Here is a 26,405-nt window from a genome sequence, read left to right as displayed (position 1 = left end):
AACGTTTGCAGGACTACATATAAAGAAAACTCTTACTGGGGCTAGATTATCTTTTTTCAAGTCTCATTTGAGGAGAAAACGCCTTTTAAATCTGCAAAATTTCAAACACTTGAAAAAGAGTGTTTCATATATAGAACATTTGTTTCATTCATAAGACAAGATTCAATTTTTATTCATTTTTTTCAACCATTGAAAATTATAAGCATTTGCAACCCAAGTGGCCACCATGGGATGAGTGGATAAATAAAAAGGAGTTTTCTAAATATCATAGAATATTATTTATTCTATAAATTATAGAATATTATTTAGCCTTAAAAAGGAAGAAAATTCTGACATATTAGCCTTAAGGATATTATGCTAAGTGACACAAGACATACACTGTGTAGTTTCACTATATGATTCATAGAAAGTAGTCAAAATCATAGAGACAGGAAGTAGAAGGGTGGTATCAGGGAGAGGAAGGATGAGTTACTGTTTAGTGGATATGCAGTTTCAATTTTGCAAGTTGTAAAAGTCCTAAAGACTGGTTGCACAATATACTTGGCACTACTGACTTTCACATTTTAAATGTTTTGTTATGTGTATTTTACCAAAATTAAAAACTAATTTTTAAAAATGGCCAGAAAATTATTAAATCTGCCCAGGGTGGCGTCAAGAAAATAAGAAGGGCAATAAGACAGGGCACAGTTGGAAAGTTGGATGAAAGAGAAATAATATACTTCCATGTTTCTAAAATCAAAAAGGAAGCATTTATAAGAATCCACTATATTCTAGACCTCAGGGGCACAGCCCACTGTGAGGCAGACAAGACTGCCACATGACCAGAGCATTAAATATGGAAGAACCATGATGGACAATTTCAAAACAGCATCGAGAGACAGCTTTGAAAGTAAGGAGGATGCCTTCAGAGGCTGTGTGCAGCTGCTATGATTGACATAAACCACTCAGCCCTTCTCTACTCTGCCTCATCCAATTTCAGTAACCCTCTTTCCCAGTGCCATTGTCTTTAGCATAGGATTTGCAGACCTTCAAAGCCAGAAGAGAACTAAGAGCAAGTTGGAATGTCCAGGACAACCCCTTCCCTCTATGGAGAGTAGTAGGCTGAGATCAGGGAGGAGGAGCTTCTGGAAAGCCTTCTGACTCCTGTCCAGTATATTTGCTTCTACTTCCTCCAAACCTTTCTCAATCAGCCATGACTCTCTACAGATCAACATCCTGTTCTTTCTCTCTGCCTGAAGAAGTTATTTTAAAAAGAGAATTTTCTGAAGAGTTGTAAAGTTGATTGAATGAGTAAACAGATGATTTAAATGGACTAGCAGCAGCAGGTGACTCTGTTCTCATGGTTTGGACATAAAAATTTCAGATGAAAAATCCATAAGCTATAGATTATTTGGAGGTTATATTTTCCTAATGTCCTCAAGGGTAAAAATTAGTCTGAATGTTAGAAAACTATATATTGTTACAGCTGTAGCAACATCCTTGATTTTCTGCAGCCCTGACATCATGGACACCTTTTACATCTCTTTATCTGAGATCTTTCTGTGGGCCATGGAGCCCTCTCTGATCACTGTAGCACAGCAGACGACAGTCCCTGGGGACTTAACACCCACTTGGAGCTGCCCTGAGCCAATGAGTGACAAGAGTTAGTGAACAAATGCCCAGCTCCTTTACTACTCAACTGGGATGACTCAAGGGCTTGTGTTCATACTGTCTCCAGAAGTCCAGTGGCATGAGGCTCCTGTTAGTATCATAATGTGGATGATAAGACTTTCTGTAGTTACCTCCCAGTATTTCTGGACCCACCAAATGAACTACTGGTCTTGAGCTCTCATCTCAGGCCAGCTCCAAGGAACTCAGTGGTATTGTCTCCTTAATCAGATCCAGACATCCTTTGTGATCATTTTCACAGTAGCTTGTACATCTCTCATCTAAAGTAAAACATAGCTGAGCTGTCCATGATGTCTCATGCCTGTATTTCAGAACTCAGGTGGTCTAGGCAGGAGCACCTAGAGTTCAAGACCAGTCTTGGCTGCATAGTGAGACCCTGTTTCAAAAACCAAAACCAAACAAATAAACAACAGCAAAAAAAAAAATAAGGAAAGGAAAGAAAAAGAACAAAGTATACGCAATAAAAATGGTTGCAGAGCATACGGGTACAGTAAAGGGAGAACATCTCAACGCTCTTAACTTTTCAGGTGCTTTCATTCAAATATTCACCCCAAGTCCCAGGGTCTCCTTATTTGAACTGGTTTACTCAACCCACGTATGGACACTGAAATCCCTGACAACCCATTTTGCATGACAATTTCTGGTCTGTGTACATTCCATAACTTAACTCCCCTGTAAAATTTCCACAGGGAAATCAGCGTCTGCTTGGATATTTATTTGTTTGTTTTTTGAAGTCAGGTGGGCTGTCTGTGTTTATCAACTCAGTCTGGCTTGCATATATATTGCAGATAAGGACAAATCAGGATACAACTTAGAATGCTGTCTCTTTGGATGCCTTCTTGCTTCTTAATATTTCCACAACTGGGAGGGAAGCAGAGGAGAGACAAAGGGAGAGAAGGATGAGTGGAAATGATATTCACTTTTCAGCAGATCCTTTAAACTTTAAAAGGAAACCGGTTATTATATAAAGAGAATGAGATGGTTGCTTTTCTTCAAAGTGGAGGAAGCAGCCTACCCTTTATTTCAAACAGTAGGAATAGGATGGAATAGTAGGAAAGATATAAGATTGGCTTGTACACTCAGAACAGAGTGACAAGTTCCCATGATGTCAGATTATCAATCAGTCTTTGGGCTGAGGCCACTCATGCCATCAAACAAATGTCCACTGCTCTCTGTGCCAGGAATAGAGAGTGATAAATTCTCCAGATTTCACCTCAACAGGCACTTATTTATTGTCCCCTTCTGAGCTAGGTAATGTGTTCACATAAATGGCAGCAAAGGTAAGTAGAATGTTCTATTTTAACTCAAGAAATACACAATTTGATAGAAAAAAAATTGAATAAATGTGAAAATAAATTGGTTAAAATTATATGGGATGAACTAAAAAGTAAAGAAACAATAAATACTAATAAATATATATTATATGTAAAGGTAACCTAGAGTCAAGAGGTTGAATCCTTCTGGAGGAATTTGGAAAAGTTCCTTAGAGTCTCTTGCTTCCTGTGAAAGGTTCTGAAGGATGAGTATGAGTTGCCAATATGGAGAAGATAGAAGAGGGCATTTCAGGCTGAGAAAATGGCATCGTAAAAGAGTGGTGCAATGCAGAAGCTCTATCAGGACGGCTTATGAACAGCATACTTCAGCATCAAGTCCTGCCCAGAATCTAAATAGCAAAGAATAAGGTTTCGTTTTATTTTTGGAAAGTTTATGAAAGCATTGGAAATAAGAGATGATATCTGGTAGAACTGAAATTTTGGGAATCTGAGTAAGATGGAAGACTAATGCAGTTTCACAAAGGGTGAAATTTTACTCAAGTCACTGGCATAGGGAATGAGTTCTTTTCTAGGGTTTTAAGCTCCAAGGCAGCTGATAGCAGGGATAGGGAGATACCCAGGAACCCAAGGTTCCAGCTGGGAGTTTGAGGAGCAGCCCCAACCCTCATGACCCGGCCTTGTGCTAAACAAGAGCCATCAAAGGTGACCACTCAGAGGAGGAACCAATAAGGTGAGATCCCTGGCTCAAGGTGTGGCCAAGGCAAGGAGAGTTGCTGGTACAAGCTTGCATCAAAGCCCCCACTCCCTAAGGGAGCTCTAGCCCACAGTCTACCCAGCAGGATGTACCCCAACCTTACACGAGTACTATAAGCAGCTAGGGTAAATGAGCTTATTAAAAGACAAATTAATGGGGGGCATGATAGTACATGCCTGTAATCTAGCTAAATGGGAGACAGAGATAGAAGATCATGGTCTGAGCCTCACCCTGGGCAAACAAACAAACAAACAAACAAGAAACTGTTAGACCCTACCTGAAAAATAAAGTAAAAGGGGCTGGAGGCATGGCTCAAGTAATAGAACACTTGCCTAACAAGCAAGCAAAAAGTACTGAGTTCAAACTCCAGCACCACCAAAAAAAACTCAGAGGGAGTTTCAAATATGAAAACCCATGCAAGCAGGAGTTGTCTAACGTTTTGCTATAGTTGGGAACTCTAATGTTCCCAAAGGCCTAAGGGCTAGAGACGTGGTCCCCTGGCATGAGTCTGTTGGGAGATGGTAGAACCTTTAGGAGGTGGGGCCTAGTGGAAGGAAGTTATGCCATCGGGCATGTGCCCTAAAAAGGGATATTGAGACCCGGGCCATTTTCTCTCTTTCTCTCTCTGGTTGCCAGCCATGATAACGACTTCCTGTGCCACCTGCTCCTGCCATGATGATCTGTGCCCAAAGGACCAAATGCCCCTGAACTAAAACCTCTGAGTCCGTAAGGCAAAATAAACTTTTCTCCCTAAGTTATTATCTCATGTGTTTGAAAGAGCCACAGAGAGTTGATTAAAACACACTCAAAAGCAATCAATTAATTATTAAATTATTAGTAGACTAAATATGAAATTCCCATAAAAGGACTCCCAGGAAACTTTGCTCTCTGTAGAATCTTTGGGTACCACCTAAAACAAATTTCAGTTGTCTTAAGAGGGGGAATTAGAGAAAGAGACTTACAGGACCGGAGACTGGAGTTAGTCTTGGGGTAGGCAGTCTAGGCAAAGTTCAGTGAGAATCTGTAGACTAGGTAGTTACAAAGCAAGAGTTACAAAGAGTGTGGTGGTCTTATCTTGGAAACACAGATCTCCCAATAATAATGTTATGGCTAAAAATAATTTTCTGGTCTCACCTTGAGCATCTGTGCCTCTGCCATTGGGGTACAAAACAGGAGCACTCATGTTGGCTGCATGATTTTCACAGTTTATCCACTGTGAAAATCATGGTGGCTTTGGATTCATTTTGGATAAGAGAAACACTGAGCCCAGCAGAGAGAATCTATCACTAAAATTTGCTTGTTTTCAAGAAGGCATATTAAAATTCTCAGTAGGACAAGCCAGGAGAACAATTCTGTGACCCCGGGGTGGGATGTTATAAAAAAGAAGAAAATTGAGACCAAAAATGAGAATTCTGTTCTTCTGAGTGGTGATGACAGGCTGAAAAGGGAAACAGAAGCAAGAGCTCACAAATTCCTGTCAGAAGCAAGAATGGGGATGGCGGGAGGGGGTGGGGATGAACAAGCACAAAACATGAAAGAAGGCTTAGATGTGCAAAATGAGTCTAAAAGATGCAAATTCCTCTGAGAAGGAGACACAAAGAAAAGAATAAAAGAGTAGACATAGCAGAAGGCTCAAGGTAGTCAGAGACAGTGTAAGAAGTTTCTCCAGAACCTAAACAAACAAAACAAAAATGATATGTGGTTTCAGAGTGTTATGAGTAAAATGCAAAGAAAGAAAATTGTCAGTCAGCTTTTTATTACTGTAACAAACACCTGCCTTAATCAATTTATAAAGAGGAAAGATTTATCGTAGCTCACAGTTTTGGAAGTTTCAGCTCATAATCAGCTGGACACAGAAACTTTGAGCCTGAGTTGATGCAACAAATGATGGTGGGAACATGTGGCAAAACTGCTCACCCTGAGGCCAGAGAAGAGAAAGACAGAAAAGGAAAGTCTGGGCTCCCACTATCCCCTTCAGGGACATCCTTCAAGAACCTGATGACCTTCCACTAGCCCCACCTCTTAAAGTTTCCACCACCTCCCAATAGTACCAAGCAGGAGACCAAACCTTTCATATATGGGCCTTTGGGCTCATACATTAAGATCCAAACGATAGCAAAAATGAAGAAAATTTGAGTGAAATTGGAGGGGGTCTATGAGTGAAAAATAATTCCTAAAAAATCTAAAAAGAAGAACAAATTGCCTCTAGAGACAGCAACAAACTGAAGACGACATAGCAATTTCATGTAGTTCTAGAATTTTTTTTTTCTTAAAATACTAGGGTTTGAACTCAGGACTTTGTGCTTGCCAGCACTTTACTGCTTGAGCCAAAAGCCCAGCTCCTTTTGCTTTAGTTATTTTTCAAATCGATTCTCACATTTTTACTGGGACTGGTCTGGACTGTGATCCTTCTATTTACACTCCCACATAACTGAGAGGACAGGCATTCACCACTATGCCCAGCTTTTATTGGTTGGGATGGGTTCTAGAGAACATTTTGCCAGAGCTGGACTCAAACTATAATCCTCCTAATCTTCACCTCCTGCATAGCTAGGATTACAGGCTTGAGCCACCACACTCCAGCCCAGTTCTAGAATTCTATACCTACCTGTCACTATAATTTGAGGACTAGACAGTGAACCAAAAGTATCAAAGAGTAAGAGGCAAAACAAAAATGGAATAAAATATGTGGTAATAAGAAATCTATTTGTTGTTTTAAAAGAACTATAATAATTTTGACCAATAGAAATATAATGGAAATACAATATATGCCATATCTGTAATTCTAAATTTTGTAGTAGCCACTTTTTAAACACATTGAGGAAAAAAGTGAAATAAATTTTAACAATATATTTTTAAGCACTATATTTAGAACATTCTCACTCAACATGTAATCAATATTAAAATACATTAATGAAATACTTTACATCCTTCTTTTCTTCAGGTCTTAACTGTGGTGTATGTGATAATAGTCCTTCATTTATGAGTTTTTGTGTTCCAAACCTATGCCAGTCTTAATTCTAGTCAAAACTGAGAAAAGAGTTGAGGTTTCCCATTCTTGAGAAACTTGCATTATTGAACAGGTATAAGTCAATAAATAAATAAATATGAGAACCACTTAATGTCAGATAATGACATTTCTACTAATAAATAAACAGCATCCCTTGATATTTGGATTGGTAGTTAGAAAAGCTGAGAGGGAGGGTCTCCCAGGAATAAAAGTTAGTCACTAAGGTTGCTGCTCTTAGAGGTAGGGAGATGTTGGGGTGAGCAGAGTGTTCCAAGGTGAGGAGATCCAGACAGCAGAAGATTCCTCATTTTGGAGAAGTAAAAGGCCAGTGTTTCCAGAGTGTTGTGAATGATGTGCTTCAAAATACACCATGTCAGAATTTATATAATGCATTATTTTGTCAAAAGAAGTGTAGAGGTAAATTTCTAAAGGTAAGAGAGGTGAAAAAAGATCACGTAAGAATTAAGACAGACATTCCAAGAAGGTTGGATTCAGCACAAAAAAGTTGCGAGAATTCATGAGAACTTTTAAAGAGGACTTTTTAAAAAGTTTATTCTGGGATTAGGTGGAGAAGAGACTGTGGGTAGTAGAATGCCAGCAAGGAGCTGTCATTCTGAAGAGGAGCAGATGATCTTAGGACATGGTTTGGAAGTGAAGCTTGGTTCTTGCTAATGGACTGGTTGAACAATGTAAAGGAAAAGGAGGGAACCAAGATGACTATAGAATTTTGACCTGAGCATCTGGGTCAATGGTGGCACCACTGACTAAAAAAAGGAAAAAGTGGTGGAGGTAGAAGATGGAATGGATGGAACATTGCTGCTCACTGATAGGAACCAGTGGAGGCATTGACAACAGGGGAAGACAATCTCGTTGGCATTTTTAAAGAATGGGCCGGAAGAGGGTGATCCTAGCATGGACATGGAGTGAGTGCAGGGGCTATTGTACCAGTCCAAGTGAAAAATAGCAAGACTTAGAACCAAGGCAGAGAGAATGACAGAGAGGAAAGCACCCAAAGAAAGACTGGACTAGGGTGGAATGCAGAAGACAGTTTTAACTGGTTGAGTGATGGGATGAGGCACTGGAAGGGGGATCAAGAACTGGAAGATAGATCAGTGTTCATGAGAGCACCCAGATTGTTGACCTGGGTAAAGGTGTGACAAGAATATTATCCAAAGAATTAAAAGGTGAAGGAGGTTGGGGAACAGCTTAACCAAGCTGAAAGGTCATGTGATCTGGCCCAGGCTCTTCTCTTGTCCTGTGTGCAATTCAGGCCTAGTCTTACAGAAGGGGATTTCAATTAACAGGCAACAACAACAGAGGTCACAATAGTAACACTGAGGTCACCAGATAATTTTCTGATGGCAAACTTCATTAACTTGCTACAGTGTTACCACTTGCTATTTTAAAAACAATGAAAAAAAATTGATTTATTGAGGTGAGGTACAAAATAGGAGAATGAGTAGACGAGGCAAAATGCTTTGGTTAATGTTTATAAACAGTGGTTATCAAAGTGGGTGTCTTTGCTGAGGTAAGGTAGAGGTTCACTAGAAGAGTACTTGCCTAATATGTACAAAGACCTGGGTTCTAACCCCAACAAATACCAGGTCAGGCAAGCTGCTGGACTGGAATGTAAAAGGAATCCCCTTTACAGAGTCCAACCTCAATGGTGAATTCACAAAGGTGAATCTCACCCCAGCTAGGACCAAGCCCCATCATTTGTTGTCAATAGTTACACATCACTATTTATAAAGAATATGCATTGTGGGATGTGTAAGCATAAAGATTCAACCACTTTATTGAATTGAACACAAATTTATATTAATTTCCAGAATCTGTTTCTAATTTTCAATATTAATTGAGCATGACTAAAAGAATATTTTTAATGGACTGACAGGTTTTGTTTTTACAAATCTTGTGCAAAACTTCTGTCTGGGGAAATTATTCAATTTCTTTTCACTCTAGAAAGCAGAGGAATGAAGCAGGGTAAGTAATTTATCTCTGTTAATTACAAGTTGCTAAGAAATATTTTTAAAAATTGCAGGAAGCCAGTGCCTGTGGCTCATGCCTATAACCCTAGCTACTCAGGAGGCAGAGATCAGGAGCATTACTATTCGATGCAAATAGTTTGTGAGATCCTGTCTCGAAAATACTCAACACAAAAGGGCTGGAGGAGTGACTCAAGTGATAGAGTGCCTGCCTAGCAAGCATGAGTCCCCGAGTTCAAACTCCAGTCCCACCAAAAAAAAAAAAAGAAGTTGCAGGGAGTGGTGGTACACATATGTAATCCCAGTACTTAGGAGACTGAGGCACAACTGAGGTTTCAAGGCCAGCTGGGCTACATAGAAAGATCTTATCAGAAAAAGAAAAGAAAGAAAGATTTCAAAAAGTCATTCTTACACAATGTTGAATACTGATTTTAGAAATTATTAATTCAACAAATCCAAATAAATAAACTCCCAATCAAAAAGAACTGAAGTGATTTCATAACACGTCTAAATAATCACTGTTGATCTTCAACTTTTGGGTGTTTAATAATAAGATAAAGAAATACCAAGAAAGGATCAAAATTCAAGCATTCTGATCACTGCCTGTTATGATTTCTATAATAATACAGGTAGACATGGAAACAGTGACACAATTCCACTGCCTTGACACTGCTTCACACACAGAAAAAAAATCTCTGATACCAAAACAACCTAAAATTCAACCTGAATTTCAAGGGCAAAGAAGGGGAATGAGTGACCATAGGCTCATGTGATTTGGTCAACAACAAATGACATAGAAGCAGAAGTGTATGTAACCTAGTAGAACCAAGCATGCACCATGTACTGTGCAGTGTTCACAAGACAATCAATGTGCTGAATGATAAGCCATGTCTTCATGGTACCACCAGACTTATAGATCACAAAGTCCTTTTTCAGGTAATTGCACTACTTAATCATGTGCATTGTTTCTTGTTTCTTCTCTAGTACCTGGGTATATATTTGGTTTGGTAAGAGAATTTATTTCCCCCTTGGAAGTCAATCAGGTCCATTTTAGACTCCATATCAAATGGCAGGTAGATTGTTTCTATAGATTTGAATTTACATGTTCCTTGCTTGTCAACATGCAGACTCTGTCACAACAGCTGTCATTACAGTTTTAGAGCTGCTTGCCATGCCAGTGGTAGGAGTCAAATGATTGATGGATAAAAATAACTGAGCCCATGTTGGGTGCCCATGGCTAAAGCCTGTAATCCTAGCTACTCAGAAGGCAGAGATCAGGAGGATTGCATTTCGAAGCTAGCCTGCTCAAATAGTTCGCAAGACCCTATCTCAAAGAAAAACCCATCACAAAAATAGGGCTGGTGGAGTGGCTCAAGGTAAAGGCTTTGAGTTCAAATTCCAGTACCACAAAAAAAAAAAAATAAATAAAAATAATGAGCCCAAGGAAGTTTCTTCAACAGTATATAATGTGAAGGCTGGTAAGATGTTTGTGCCTCTCAGGCAAACTGTATGAACCATACAAAGGTTGAAAAGAGAAGTCACAGAGAAGCAGTGATATGACTGTGATGGGCAGTTTTATTTGTTTTGGTTCAGAGGCACCTCTGCTGTCCTACCCACTCAGACCTTTGCCAGTCCATTGCATGTCACCCCTCATTCCTGGCTGCCAATACCCATGCCATTTGGTTAATGACTTTGCTGCTGTGTCTGCTCTGCTCATAGGTGCTGAGGGCTGGAACTGCTGGGAGATTTACACAAGCATAGAGAGAGAGCAATAAGCTCACTAACCCTTGGTTGGATAACTTTGATGCTAGTGCGCTACACTCCTGGAGGTCTAAGCTACAGTTGCCCGTGATAGGATCTGGTCTTCCCTGATTTCCTCCATGTCCCACTCCCCCCACCCTTGATCTGTGTTTCCTGCATTCACAGCCTCCAAACCAACAACTTGCACCTTGAATCCTCAATTGTTGCTCTGTTTCTAGGGAAACCCAAAGAAGACACTGTGACTTGGTTCACATTTCTCCTTAGATTAGCCCTAATAGGGTTAGTAGTTAGGGGTAGGGCAGACCAGGAAGGCCTGAGTCCTTGCCTAGCACTCACTGGTTTGCTAATGAGTTTCCTGAGTTCCAGTTGGGTGAGCCTGACCCACTTCTGCATCCTTTCCAACCCGGCACATCCGCTGCCAGGAGCAGAGAGCATTGGGGTAAACATGACATTTTCCTCATGCTCAGTAAGACAGGAAGTTCATTAAATTTGGTATAAATCTTTGCCTTTAAAGTGCCAGTTGGTGATTTATTTTCTCCTTCTGTTTAGATTTTTAGAGTGTAGGTGCCAACCTCTGGAATCCAATCCAAAACCCCAAGCGAAGTCCTGTTGATAAATCAACAAAAGCCCTGTTTGCACAATGCAAGCCAAATGCAAATCCTTTATCCTTGAGAGAAGTCTAATGATCATTTTTAATGTTATAAAAGGTGCCATGTCAAAGCATCTTACTAATTCTCACCTTGGCTTCTAAAGAACATCCTCTGGCTGCCTTTCTTCAAAGAAAATCCACAGATAAATAAACTCTCCACAGGAACACCGTGGTCGCAAACACTTCTAAGGAGAAAGAAAATTGCTTGGGGATGCAGTTAGTGGGAAAATTCCAGCTCATCTCTACAATGCGTGGGTGCACTGCTCATAAGTGTGGGCTTCTGCTAGGGGGTTCGGTGTGGATCTTACACAAGACCTGAAGAGTAACCTACATAGAATCACCGAGACATTGTCAACCTCTACTTATTAGCTGAGACTTGGGCTGCTGATGGTACCCATCTGATCCTCTATTTCCTCATCGTAGGATTGTTGAAAGGATTAAATGCATTCACTTATTTGTTCCTTCACTCACGAAATGTTTATTCAGCATCTACTGGGTGCCAGAATTGAACTAAGCTTGAGAGTACACAGGTGAACCAAGCAGTTTTGGCCAATGGTAAGATAAGAGGCAACGAAACTATGAAAACAAATAGATGCAGAAAAAAAAAAAAAAAAACTGAGACTGATGACCATGACATGAGCCAAACCATGCCAGGCCCCAAAGGAGTTTGGTCTTTGTGCTAAAAAGAGAGTCATAAGCCAGGGAATGCATGGCATAAGAATGCATTAGGAAACAGCAGAGTGGACGTGATAAGAAATTATAGCATAAGACACCCAGATCAGGGTCTGGCACAGCTCAGATGTGGCCAGCATTTCAGCCCCATCACCTCAGAAGCAAAGTTCTCATCCTGCCCTTAACCATCTCTTCTAAGGTAGAATTACCTAGTAACTGTGAAGCTGTCACCTACCCCTGTGATTCAATTATCTACATGGGAGCAAAGATCATTTATTCTTTGGAAGGAGGAAATTGGGAATTAAGTTTTATGAGCTAACGTAGACGAGACTTCTGTTTGATAAGAATCGCTGTAAAATTGTAAAACGCATTTCAAGTCAATGCATGGAGGGAAGCACAAGAGAAGTTATGGGTTCTAGAAGTAGTATTATAGGATCAAAGGCAGCTCAACGGATTGGGCAACAGTGAAAGAGACAATATAATCATATGTCCTTTAAAACATCTTAGCAGTTGGTTACATTCATTTTTGGTGAGTAGAATAAGGATTTGAAGAAACAAGGGCAATTCATTGAGCATAGGTCCTATTTGTGGAAATTTGCAATTTAAGTGAGACTGCAGAGATGCTGATTATAAGCTTAATACTTGGAAATATTGGAATACGTAGATTTGTAAAGATAAAGGCATCAAAACAATGACTATGGCTGAACAAAGAGATTTCTGCTGTGCTCATATCTCTAAAATAAGCAAAAGATGGATTGAGACAAAGGCAGAATTATGGGATTATCGGAATTTCAAGGAAGCAAAAAGACTGAGTTATGCTTTCAAAACTGTAAGGACCTCCAGAAGACTTTATTTTTGTTTTATTTAAATCAAGAACAAGGAAGTTATGACTTCATTATTGACTACAGATTTAATAAGCTATCAAGAACAATGATCTGAAAATGCAAACTTGAAAGAGAAACTCAAAATCTAGAATTGACAAAGTGTTAAGAAATTATCTTAGTTTTTAATGGGAACTGAAAGATTTAGTAGATGAAATCATGAAGCTATACTTGCTAAATAACAAAAAACCAAAAATTATGGGAATTGTCTGTAGTCTAGAGAGAAGCAAACAGTATATCCTTCAAGGAATTATTAGGCTATATGTTGGAAATGATAAACAAGGGAATTTGCTGTCATGCCCTAGAAAAATTAAAGTATAAGACTTCAAACATGACTTCTGAGCTCTGAGTAAAGTGTGATCAAAATAAGTTCACTTAAATTTAATTCTTCCTTATGGCAGTTGGCTTCATTTTTCATTGTATTGTCAAAGAGGGAAATCAGGAGCATATAATAGAGCCTCTGGGCTTATTTCTATGAAACATGGACAGACACCAACAAAAAGAGGATTGAGTGTGTACTTCTAAATCAGAAAGGCTCATTGCCAAAGTGAAATGCAGATGAATCCTTTGTTGTGTTCATTCCCATTCGCTACTCCATCTGTTTTGGATTCAGGTTTTTATCCTAGGTTTTCTTTGAGCATGAGTAGACCAATCTATGTATAAAGTCCTTCCTATAAACTAAATAATGCACTAAAAAGTTACTAACCTGTGAATTGCTAGACAAATGCCATTTCATACAATTACTGTCACTTGTATTTAATGCCATACTTTTTATCATGTGAACAGTAAGTTAACATTATTTCTTGGATAAAGGCAAAAACTTAGTGATGCGTAGGAGAGCAAAATAGTTTGGAATTAGTTAAGTGATAAAGATCCTATGATTCTACACTGACCATGCTGAGGGAATGAAATTAAATTTCCATGATGATCATTGAAGAAAGCGCCCAGTCCTTTGGAAGAGTTTTAGCTTGACAAGGAAACTGACAAGTTTTGCTTTAACATGGCCATTCTCATCCAGAGAGCTCCATTCCAACATGGCCCCGGAGAAGCTCTGAATGGCAGAGCCCTTACATCATCTGTACTATATGTACACTTGGTCAGGCTGTGTAAACTTTGACATGTGGGTGTCAATCTTTCTCATATTTGCAGATGGCTTTATCAGAGCGTGATTAGTTTCCAGAACAAATTTGAGCAAAAGAAAACATTACCTACAGTATGTAAGCCAACAGACCAGCTAGTTTTCAGATTTGTCTATTTACATGGGCACTAGATGTTTTGCTAAGGCTCTCTAAAACTGATGGTAATTGAACAGTGCCAGTGTGTTAGTGGAAGCTGATGAGTTGTAAAGGTTTTATAAACAACCAGGGTGGATTTGGCCACAGCCTTTCTAGTAATGTTTGTTAATCTCCCTGAGCAAGTGTGCACCTAACACAATGTAAATACTCCAGAATTTGGAGGTGTCAATAGTGTAACTTTTACTGTTTGTAAAATCATTCTTTGATATCATCAGTAAGTTTACTGAATGTCCCATGGCCAAATATAATAAAACCTTAAGTAAGCGCTTACAGAGAAATAAGGGAAAACATGTGTTTTATTTTTACCCACTGCATGTTTGTTAAAGGATCACAGTAGATGGATAAATACAGTCATGACTGTGTCTGCGTGTAGATTTCTGTCTGGCTTTCAGTTAGATCTAGTTACATGCCAGGTTGAGAAAGGGAGGAATCTATTTTAAATCATTAGATAGCTGAATTTACTTCACTGGGAAGGACTTTAGAACTTCTGGGGAAATCGTTATTGAGTTCAAATTATCTGCAAACTCAAAGTTTCTTTAAGATTTATTTCAAGTAGAACTGAAGGTGGGAATAGCTGGTAATAGCTGTTTTCAGGTACAGAAATTCCTGTGCACACACCTGTTTTGGGGTGTGGTTGTGCTTGTGCATGATGTCAAATGGTCTCTGATGAGCCTACTGTTACTACCAAGGTCCCTTGTTAACCACTAGAGGGCCAGTCATTTCCAGGGTTTTCTGGACAATGGGAAACATTTCAATTGTAAGAGAAAAAAGGTTTTCCATTCTTCTCTTCCCCTTCCTTTCTTCCTTTTTTCATTTCTTCCTTCCTTCTTCCTTCCTTCCTCCCTTCCTTGCTTTTTTTGATATTGTGGAAGAATATCATGGACCACTCACCCTTGTGTTGCTGATAACTGAAAACTTTAGGATGTTGATGCAGAAACCCCCTCACCCCTGCATCCATCTGACAAGAGCACAGCCCTCAAGGTTAACAAGCAGCCCCTCTAGCTGCAGTATTGATAGCAGAGGAAATGAAATGGCGGTGACATTTTAAAAAGGAATTTGTGAACCACAGATCTGAGCATGGCTGGTGCAGCATAGCTGCACATAAAATCAATACAAATAACTAAACCTTAATACCTTGATCCAAGGGAGAGGCTCGCTTTATCAGGCACTGAGAGTGAAGCAGTGAGCAGGCCATCTACACTGCTATTGACTGCCCAAGAGGTGTTAAGCTAACCACAATTAAAAGGCTCTTATTTTTTCTTTCTTTCTTTTTTTTTTTTCTTTTTGAGCCATGTGTTTTGTAAGAAGGAATTTTCTGGGGAAATATGTACCATAGTAAAAAAGGATCGGTGAAAAGCATTCTTGATTATCCAGGTTGCCATTACAAACACTAAGACATTATGTTTTCTTGGTCCGTATTTTACAGATTATTTCTGGGAATCTGCTCACATAATCTAAAGATGAACACAGTCTTCTTTTTTTGTGTGTGGTTTCCAAATGCTGGGAATGAACCTTCCATTTTGTAAGCTCATGATTACTGCTCATATTGTTCACTGAGAAAAGGAAAAGTCATTTTCCCTTTTTCATGGCATGAAATTCTATGTGCATAACTAAATTTGCACAGCTAGTCAAAAAAAAAAAATCAATGGGAGTAAGACCTGGTATTGAAAAGAGTGAGACTCTATTGATGGCAATATTAAATTTTTCTTTTTTGCCTAATTGCATTCAAATGAACTTAAAAGAACCTGTGGTCAGTTTAATTTGGAAAAGATATTGAGCAATATCCTTTGTATTTCTTATTTTACTTCCTCTTAATAAGTTAAGGCAAAGAGTGACTTCCTTTACCAAAAATGTGAAAACTCAAAAGGAGATGGAACGCTGTTTTAGATTTTATAATGTTTGAGAGATAAGCACATGAAACATAAAGGGAAAGGCACGATGTCTTTCAAACACATCTTTTTAGCAGTTTTTCCTATGATTGACCTTCTTTAGAAGAAACTGGAAGGTCTAGTAAACACTAAACATATCAGTATATAAAGTACTTGGAATACTGGGGCAGGAAAACAGTATTTCTGATGTTATACAATTCCACGCTTCTAGAAAGATGAATAAATAACCAAGCAACTCCATTTATAAGTAAAAACTTGGCTGGCTAGAAACAGGGCAGTCTTTACATGGATCAGAACTAAGTGTCTCACAAAATAGAAAAAAAAGAAAATATTAGGATTTATTTTCTTGTTGACATCATTCAATGCTTGAAGGAACAGCAAATAACTGACTTTTCTAGGTGTATGTGTAAGTAGGAGGAAGCGGGTGGATATCTATTCCATTATTAATTATTTACTTTTGTAAAGGGTAACTTCTGCTTTGCAACTCGGGGCATGCAGCAAAAGAGGTGCATGTTGCAGAGCACTTTGTCTCCATGAACTGAGGAGTTGGAAAACCAAACATCCCCTCCTGGTCCCCTCAAAGGAGTGTGGTTTGGTCCCAAGGACAAATGCACCCTAGCTGTGGCCTGAACTTGAATTTCTCCTTGGCTCTCATCTGCTCTGGATACCAGGTATGCAAGTGCTAATATTGAAAGCTCTCAAGAGAGGAAGCCCCTCTCAGTTCCAGAACCTTCTGAGCTCTGTGCAAACGCGTACATGAATCCACGGCTCTGAAAAGTGAAAGCCAGCAGCATGGAGTTGCGGTTGTTAATGTGTGTACAGAGTAACTCTGTTTGTTTGTAGGTCCTTAGTAGAAGGGTGTCTAATGTTGACTTTTTGAGGCTAATATTGTTTGAATTTTCTATCCTGACTCTGAGCCACCTTACAGAGGGCTCTTTTTTCCATGCTGTTTGTACATTCATTACCTTTTAAAATGTCTTGAAGTAGTAAACAGTTCAGCAGTACCCACCCCCTCCGTCCACCCATTGTCAAGAAGAATGGGAGCCAGACCGCCAAGTGCGGCGTCAGATGCTGTCGCCTGTGGCTTGCCCTGGTCATAAATATTTGGAGCTTTGGGAAGATCATTCACACACATTGTGCAGCCCAACCAATCTTTAGTTAAAGCCCCATCAGACAGTTGGAGAAAAACACATGACCCGATCTGTTTACAGGAGTGGATTTCTAATAACATAAATTGACTTGAGGCTCTCGAGGCTCTCGTTTGGGTAAAGTGTTGTGAAGAAAGTAAGAGCTAAGAAGAAATAGGGCCTCTGTGTTTGTCTGAATGTGTGTTCCCTTGAACTTGAACAAAACTGACAGCAACATTGCCTTTTGCTTTATTTAGCTAGAGCTACAGTGAGGGGCTTCCAATTTCCTTTTTGAAGAGAAAAAGGAAATAATTTCATTCTGACCATCCTATATCCAGTCTGCGGGAAGGGTCATGAAGCCACATCTCTATTCCTTTTGCTTGGGTCTGGGTCGGGGATGGGGAAAGGCCAGGGCTGGGGGCGTGCCCATCTGGCTCCTTGACATTCTTCTGAGGAGAATCCTCCTTTGTTCCTGCATGCAAGCAGTTTTTGAGAAGGCATGTCATGACTACATTGGCATTAAATGGAAAGCACTGCCATCCTGGTGGCCTGTCAGCTTAAGGAACATCCTTCTCTTTCTCACTGCTGCTTCCATGGGGCCCTGATTGTATGAGTTAAAAGTCTAAATGTATGTCAGCCTATTCCTGGCCAGAGACATTCTGGAGCAAGTTTCCAGTACATTTCTACCTTAGAGTCGGGCATGACTGTGTGTATGTACATGTGTCTCTATGTGTTTTAATTTTGAGACCAGACTGGCTTAGCTTTGGACTAGTTTCTGCTTAGAGTACATTAGGCAATGATGCAGCTGCTCTCTGGAGGATGGATCCTGTGAGGATTGAGGTAGGGCCAGCAATATCCTAAGAGGCAGCAGGTCACAGCCATAGAAGGGATGTGCAAGTCAACTGAAAGCACCCTCTGGCCACCCCAAGGGACCCTTTTGTTATGAAAACTACCTTCATTGTGAGCTACAGTGCAATTTCAGGTGGAACAGTTGCATTATAAGTAGAGGCCACCTATGGTCATCCATATCAGGTCTCAACTTGAGTTTACAGTGTTCAGAGCAAGTCCTTCTCTAGACAAGGAGTTCAGGATTTGGTATAGAAAGATCTAGGCTTGAATCTCCATCTTCAAATGTCTAGGAACAAGAACTTGGAACTCTTCTGTGAATCCCCTCCTTGAAACCTACTGGGGACAATTTCCTAACTTTCAGACTATGGCAACTGTCCAAGAGCTAATGTGAGTGAATGACAGACTGTCCGTCAGGGGAAAACAACATAGAGACTTGATAAGTAGGAAAGAGGACAGGTTATCAAATGTGCTACCTGTGCTTGGAATGAGTAAAAAGCAAAATGTTTCATCAAGAGAAGGAGCAAAGTAAAAAAGTACCCACACCATTTCCCCCTGGAAGCTTAATTGAGTCTCATTAGGGACTCTCTCACATGAAGGGTCTGCCTCTCATCCCATGAAACTGCAGGTACTTAGGGAAGTATATAAAGAGAGAGGCAAGTCTCTAAAACCAATTTAGGGTCACAGAATGGACCACCTTCTTTCCATTCTCCATAAGTGATATTAAGAATATTATTCAGAATAAGTCACCTTTGCAGGTTGGGTTCTCTGAGCAGCTGATGTTGAGGCAACATTAGGCATGCAAACTCTTTCTGGGGCAGGGGGTAGGGGGCGAGGAGAGTAATAGCATCAAAAGAAGAGAAGCTGGAGTAAGTTGGGATGGGAGATCTGACCAGAGTGTAGGCCTGGCTCAGCCTATGGGGAGCTCAGAGCAAATGGGAGAATCTCATTTTCTTGGCTCTCTTCCATTGCCTCGCTCCACCATTGGCCAGGGCCCACCCAGAAAAAGCTCAAGACCTGAGGCTCTCAGCCCACCCTAATCCTTGCAGAGGAACAGGGAGCCTCACTGGAAGGGGAAGCTGAGTGGCGCATCTCTGTATCTGCCACACTGACAAACACTTCCTTTCCCCCACCAACCTTTCTGCCAGTATTCAGAATAGTAACAGCAGGGACCCACAGATCAGCCCTCCGAACAGAATTCTGCTGAGGTCTTGATCCACTGTCAGGACTTCACTGTCCTATGTAAAATCATGCCCACAATAAAATATTTCTCAATGGTAGAATCAGATAGGTTTGACAAATGCTTTAAAAACTGCCACAATTCTTTTTAATCACCTGAGAATTATTTAATTTGTGCTACAGAGTTTTTCATTTTGCATTGGCTGCCAGGACTCTTAGGTAAACAGGAATTTAAGCCTGGGCTTTTTAGGGGGGTGGTAAGCATACTGGGGATTAAACTCAGGGCCTTCTGCTTGCTAGGCAGGTGCTCTACTACTTGAGTCACCCCTCCAGCCCTTTTTTGCTTTTGTTATTTTCCTGAATAGGATCTCACTTTTGCCTGGGGCTAGTTTCAATCCAAGATCCTTTTACCTATGCCTTCCTTGTAGCTCAGATTACAGTCATGCGTCACTATACCACCATGAGCGGCTCATTGGTTGAAATGGAACTCTCACTAACTTTTTGCCTGTACAGGTCTTGATCTGTTATCTTCCTACTCTTTGCCTCCTGAACAGGTAGGATTATAAGCGTGAGCCACTGTGTCTGACCCCAAACCTGGGTTTCTGATACAGAGCATCCATGACTTTTTATTCATATGATTATTGAACTTTTACTTAACATTTTATTCTTTATATTTTATGTTTAGCTTCCATAAATGTAATTTTAGAAATATGGATATATAAAGTGTAGATATGGCTGTAGAAATCTGTTGTTCCAGTGTCTCATCCAGGGAATTCTGGTTATCACTTTGTGATAAACCAGTCTATGAAGTTTAGTTCAGCTTTTGGGTCTACCAAAACAGAACAAAACTGAACCCCTCTGGCATCTTCTGCCTGCACTGTCCACTCATGACTTGCTGTCACAGAGTATGACTCAACTGCAGAGATGGTGCATGTCCTTCTGGCCCACCACACCTGACTGGTCCTTGCATGAGACATGGGCTTGCTCTGAATCTTGGTTTCTTACTGTGAACTGAGTTGAGAAGCTCTTCCTCTCAGTGTGGTTCTGAGAATGAATCAGAGCCTATATAGGGTACTTTAGGCCCCCAAGACCCTTCCTGTCTCCTGTCCCATTCTTGGGTCTTCTGGGTGAATTATGGGCCACACTGTATCTGTAGGACTTAACCAAAGTTTCTGGGAGGATGGATCTTAGAGGTCTGGCCCATGGACGTGGGTTGTTCACTGTCTGTGAGCTCCTGGAAGGATGGGCAGTGCTTTTTTTTTTTTTTTTCACACTTTTCCTGTATCTTCCCTAGAGCCACAGTACTTGTGAACACTTAATAAATTATTGGTTGCAAAGATCACCAAAATCCACAAAAAGTATCATTTCACCCAAATCTTTGGGTGAGTAGAGGGAGCAGCATGCTGCTTTCAGTCCTCCTTAGTTCACCCTGTTTAGCTTTTCTAAGTGAAAATAAATAAACAGTTATCAATGTTACCTCTTCTCTCCTTGTGAGCAAGTTAAAGTCAGGATGACCCTTGCTATTTGAGGACCTTCCTTTTCTCTGCAGCTCATTGTAAGCTGTGGAGACCACATCATGGTGTCCCTAGAGTAGGCCATGGGGAAGCTTCTTTGTCTTCCTTTAGTGACAAAGAGTGGAAGAACACAACATGGCTCACTTGGGCCCAAAGTGCCTTGATTCGTTCTCAGAATCACACCAACAGGAAGGGGTTGCCAGCTCTATTTCACAGTAAGAAAGAAAGATTCAGAGCAGGTCGGTCCATATTTTACCTTGGGGACCAAAATGCTCTACTGATCCCCTACCACCAAAGAAAGAATTAGCCAGCTCTGTGACTAGCATGGCTGAGAGATAAAATATCGAACCGGGGGACTTGCTTCTGAAGATGAAATGCTTTGTGAGATTTTTGGTTTTGTTTTGTTTTTCTTGTGGTGGTACTGTGGATTGAACTCAAGTCTCGTATTCACTAGGCAAGCACTCTACCATTTGACCCTCATCCCCAAGTCCTTTTGCTTTTAGTTTGTTTTTCTGATAGGGTCTCATGCTTTTGCTTAGGCTGTGTTCACTCTGATCCTCCTACTTTGTCTCCCAAGTAGCTGGAATTACTGGTATGTGCCACTATGCCTTGCATGCTTCATTTGCAAATAGGTAGGCATACCTCAAGATGCTTTTCTGGAAGATTTAATGACAACATGTGAATGGCACAAAAAAAGAACTCCTCTCTCATCCCCTGTACTCTGACCCTCAAGTACTCCCTCTGCCCTTCCTGTGCCCTCCTTGCCAGCCTATGCATTTCCTACAGTCATCTATGTGTCTTTTCCAAAGGTCACTAGAGTATTCCAGTGACTCTTGCACTGCTTGTGTACTGCAGACCTTTTTGGGATGTAAAAAGAAAATATTACATCTCATACTCACGAATACTCTTATCTCACCATTTAAAATCAAATTATATTCATGATATAATAATATATCTATATATATAAAGTGAATGTAATGTCATGTGTTAGATCATAAACTCTTCTTATAAATTATGGGATACTTGGCCAAAAGCCATTGAAGACAATCACCACACAGAAGATCTCCTCCAGACACAAATTTCCATCACTTGCTCATGCACAAACTCAGTTATTCTCAAATATGAACTTTGGAAAGAGGCAAATAGTGCAGCTCCTTTGCAAAGTGCAAAGCTAGTCTTAAATTGCCTGCTTGATATAATCAAGGCTGACCTTCACTTAGCTTTGTGTGCATTTGAGTTTCTTCCCACTCTTGCTTTACCTGCACAAATAATACCAGTTGGGACAAGGTGGGGATATTAGCTGCAAAATCAAAGAACACATTTTACTTCTAATTGAATACCTCATTCTATAATGTATGCCATATGCTGCTGCCACTACCAGCTGAACGACAGAGCTCACAAAGTCTAATGTCAGGTCCTGTCTCTCAGCCTCTCAAACAAGGCCAAAGCACATTAAATCTCCATCCCATGCCTCAGGGAAATCCAAAGCCACACATTCCTGAAGGACTTATGTCCTCCAAGGAAACTCTTCCTCCAGGCTCCACCTCCAACTTCTCCTCTTTGTTTCCAAATTTCATCCCACTACTGTGACATGTCTCCTCCTTGAAACCCACTCACATGAAGCACTTAATAATGAACGGCACATGGGTGAAAATTTGAGCATCATGAAGAATAGTCATACTGTGCCCAACATCAACAAATTTAAGTGTCTTAGCCATTCCTCATCTCTAGTGTCACTGATTCTCCTGCACCACAAGTGGTGGCCAGCTTTCTGCTGTCTTAATTACTCATTTTTGTCTTCTTTTGTATGTCATGCTGGAAATTCATTTTCTTCTTCCATTGTGCAAAGAAGTCCAAAAGTTTAAGCTCTGAACTTGCATATACCAATATATTTGAGAAAAAGAAAAAACCCAGAAGAATTTCCATCTAATCCAATAAATTTAATAGAAGGCATGGCAATTTTTCATTTTATGTGGGTATAGAATGTAAAGAATCACAGTTCTTGACTGGAGTTCTTCTTGCCCTGAACTATGTCCCACCTTACACCACCTTCAAGTTGAGTTATCCAATATGCTAATTCAGAAGTAAAGGGTTGTCAACATTTTAAAAATATTTGTGTGTCTGGTAGTGTTTCAAAACACTGAGGATACTTTCCTGGCCCTAGGAGGTTGAGGTTGGACACCTTTGTTCCATTACACAAGAGACTCGGACTTGCAAACATCAACTCACACACTCCCAGGCCAATGGAAGTGATGAAGGCCACTGGAGTCAGTAATCACAGAATGTGAGTGCGCAAGAAAGGGGACGAAGTCCGGTAGCCCATGCCCTTTCCTCGCCTTCTCCCCAGCACAGGAGTGCTTCGCGTGCCCCTTTCTCTTCTCTCTGAGGCTGGCTGGCTTTCCATGTATTTCTTGACTTTCTCTCCACCCTTCACACAGCTCAAGGCAGTTCCTTCTGCAACTCCACCCTATCGACGACTGGCTCTGTCTCTATAGCCATTGTCCACAGGCATCATAGGAGAATTCACAACGAGGACTATGTGTATCATGCTTGAAATAAGAGTGGAGCCTGGCCCTCTTAAAGGATTACATTGGTTTTCCTCTAAGTGGCAGATTTATGAGGAACTTTTACCTTTTTTTTTTTTGTCTATCTGTATTTTCTATTAGAAAACTTTTCTATGAAAATATTTATTTTCTTAATCAAAAAGAAAATGAAGCAGTAAGTTATCTTTAAAGTAAAACCCCCAGAAGCAATCATACAACAGGTTTTCAGAGACTGGAAGCCTGACAACTTGCTTTTTAGCCTGCAGAAGATTTTAAAAAATTAATTAGTTGCCAGTTAGAAAACAAGATATTTTACACATTTCTGACATCTCCGTGGCATAAGTCAACACAATCCTCAGTAAATCAACTCTCCAAACCCAGGCTTGAGTCCACCTGGTCAAGCCTGGGCATGCTGTGTGCACTGGCCACAATCTCCAGTTCTATTCCACTACAGTTGTCTGGCACAGACTTGCTCATGTGTCCCCTTAGATCTTGGGACCTTGCTGCCCCTTTGACATCCCCTCTTGGAAAGCACAGTGGGAAGTTCCCATGAACCTGCCAGTTTTACTTGTTTGCAAGTGGGCAGAGACTGACTGCAGGAAGGAGCTTTCTCTGCCAGCCAGAGGTGAACTCAGGAAAAGGCGTCTCACCAGGTCTCAAAAGAGGAAGACACAGAGCCCTGTGGGTGGGCCTGGCCTGCTTAAATAAGAATCCAACTACTCAGAGCTTATCAAAAGCAAACCAAGCCTCAGGCTTTTTCAGGCCGGTGGATCTCTAGTCCGTATCCAGGACCTTTCCTCAGGATTAAATGAAACTTAAACCTGCTAAATAAACACGGCACAAAAAAATCATTGGGAGTCGTTCAGCTGGCATCAATCATCACTGCCAGAGTGTTCCTTGTCTTGACAGCTTACTGTAGGGAGGGAGCCCTGGGCTCCCAGGAACAAAGGGAGGAGAGAAAGAAAGGAAAATAGCAACAGAGAGGGAAATGTTTACACAGCAAGCTCAGGAAGGAAATGACATGAAGGGAGACAGTGATCAACAGGAAGATGAATCCAAATCAGGCCAGAGCTTTCTGCAACAGATGGTCCAGTGGGCTCTCCTCTCACCTTTTAATTCAGTGTAATAAAAACCTTTGGTTTGCTGAGCCCTCTCTGGTAAACACGGTGAAGAGCATTTCATTCCTTCATCACATGTTCAGTCATTCATTCATTCACTCATTCAGTTATTCATGGAGTCACTTATTCGTTGGCTCATTCAGTCATTCATGTGTCCACTTAAACATTCATTCATTCATTCATGTGTCCACTCATTCATTGGCTCTGTCAGTCATTCATACATCTACTCATTCATTCATTTGCTCAGTCATTCATGTGCTCATTCATTCACTCATTCAGCAATGTATCCCAGGTACTAGTAATACAATGATAAAAAAGACCAAGTCCCTGCCGAATGAAGAGACAGAAAATTAGAAAGTAGACACATGAATGTATCATGTTGGAGAGTAGCACAAGCTATGGAGAAAATAAAGCCCAGTAACGGGATGAAGGTTGAGGGTCAGAGAATTTCTTACATCAGCAGGGAGAAGAAGTCTCTTTGAGGAGGCAGCCCTGGAAGTAAGTTCTAAAAGCATGAGCTTCCTGGTGTGGGTGCATACCTGCATCCCAAGAGTCAGAAGTCTGAGGGAAAAAAGGATCTAAAGTTTGAAACCAGCCTGGGCTACATAGTAAGACCTTGTCTCAAAAAAAAAAAAAAAAAAAAAAAACTAAAAAGTAAAAGCAGGAGGCATCACCAAATGACATGGGCAGGTTGTTCCAGAGGAAATTGCAAAGGCCCTGTGGTGCACTGACATGTGGCTGAGTTGAGATCCAAGTTAGAGCCCAGGAGACTGAGGTGTAGGTGGGGTTCTGCCCATGAAAATCCAGTAAGCAGGAGCATCAGTTGGTCAAGAATGTCAAATGGAGCAAACCCAATGTTAAGTCAGGATACTGTTTGGATCTGGACCAAAAAGCAGCAATGTTTTAAGCCAAGTTCCATCTCATCATTTTTCCCATGAGTGTGGCAGATATGTATATCTGAGATGGGTGCAAATGTACTGAGGGGGAAGAGTGGATGCTCAAGGAGAGTTGAATTGGAATTCTCACCTGGACTCAGTCATGGATTTTATCCCAGGAGCCTAAACAAACTTGCAGCAGAAAATCATGTTGAGGAAGATATAGAGCACAGTTCTCCTCTTCAAGTTGAGTTTCATCAACTTTTCTTGTCTTCTCTTAACTATCTGAGCTCCTCAAGCACATTGTGTCTGTTCTGCTCCCTCTTCCAGGAATGGTATTGGTATTTGTCCTCTGAGTCCTTCTGTGGTTGTCCTGAGCCAGCAAATACCCACTCCTGTGTGTGTCCACAGGACATCTTCCACTCCAGTATTTGTGCGACTCAGGTCTTCTGAGCTCAGGCCTACCCATGTGGCAGCTCTGACCTCCAGGAAGTCAACACCTCCAGGAGAATCTTGGCTGATGATTGTTGGGAGAGGGCAGATAAATACCTCTCTCCCTCTCCTCAGGTGAGACAGCTTGGGAGTCTGCATGGCACATTCCCTAGTAGGATCCAGTCCAGGTTGTTCACAGTGGTTACTTGACACTGACAAGTCTTTTCTTAGCTGATTCCCTCCCTTTCCTTTCTCTATCTTGTTTCCACACCCCTTTCTGGTGCTTCCTAGGGTCACCTACCAAATACAGTTGTCCTCATATCTTTGTTTCAGAATTTACTTTTAGGGACACTGTGACCAAATGCACTGCCCAGTGCTCTGACTGACATTTGTTCTTCAGAACTCAGCATAGAAGTCACTCATCCTGGACTCTATCTTTGATCAACTCTTTCTGGTACCCAAGTTTGGAAAGGGAGTCTTTCTTGTGGACTCCCTTCACACACAGAAGGGGTCAGTGTTGTTCATTAACAGATTATGTGCCTCTAGGTAACAAGCAAATGCAAGGAGTGAGACATTAGAGACCAGCCCCTCCACCAGGTCCCCAAAGTTTCCATAGAAGCAGGCCTCCAGCTCCAGGTTCCCCTGACCTCACCTTTGATCAAGGTCCTCCCTTCTCTGGAGGACATATTGATTAGTGCTTTCTGGGGACAGTTCTGTTGACAATTCTCAGAATTGTCAGAATTTTTTCTCAGAAATACACAGCAAAAACAACTTTTCAGATTTAGTCCAACCTCCATTGCTCAATGTTAGTTGTTTTTCCTGGAAATATCTGTTGGGGAAGGGATGCTAATTACCCATAAGTCATTTCACAAACTACAGTGGACACCAGGACCCAAGCATAAGATGGACAATGAACTCTAAACTCTGAGGGAC

The 26,405-nt window shown here is 40.8% G+C and overlaps 2 long non-coding RNA genes across 4 annotated transcripts in view; one reads left to right on the top strand and one right to left on the bottom strand.

The window, feature by feature from the left end:
* LOC141423344 (uncharacterized) overlaps positions 1-25,877 on the bottom strand; it is an 81,359-nt gene extending 55,482 nt beyond the window's left edge. For both annotated transcript variants that reach the window (XR_012448138.1, XR_012448137.1), the window contains exon 1: positions 24,898-25,877. This is a non-coding gene — a long non-coding RNA (uncharacterized lncRNA). The remainder of the gene's footprint in view (positions 1-24,897) is intronic.
* The window catches only part of LOC141423345 (uncharacterized), a 67,596-nt gene continuing 57,518 nt past the window's right edge, over positions 16,328-26,405 (top strand). For both annotated transcript variants that reach the window (XR_012448139.1, XR_012448140.1), the window contains exon 1: positions 16,328-16,509. This is a non-coding gene — a long non-coding RNA (uncharacterized lncRNA). The remainder of the gene's footprint in view (positions 16,510-26,405) is intronic.

This window comes from Castor canadensis, chromosome 5, assembly GCF_047511655.1.
Source record: "Castor canadensis chromosome 5, mCasCan1.hap1v2, whole genome shotgun sequence".
NCBI lineage: Eukaryota > Metazoa > Chordata > Mammalia > Rodentia > Castoridae > Castor > Castor canadensis.
Note: the sequence above shows the minus strand (reverse complement) of the source record. Positions and strands in the feature narration are given on the sequence as shown.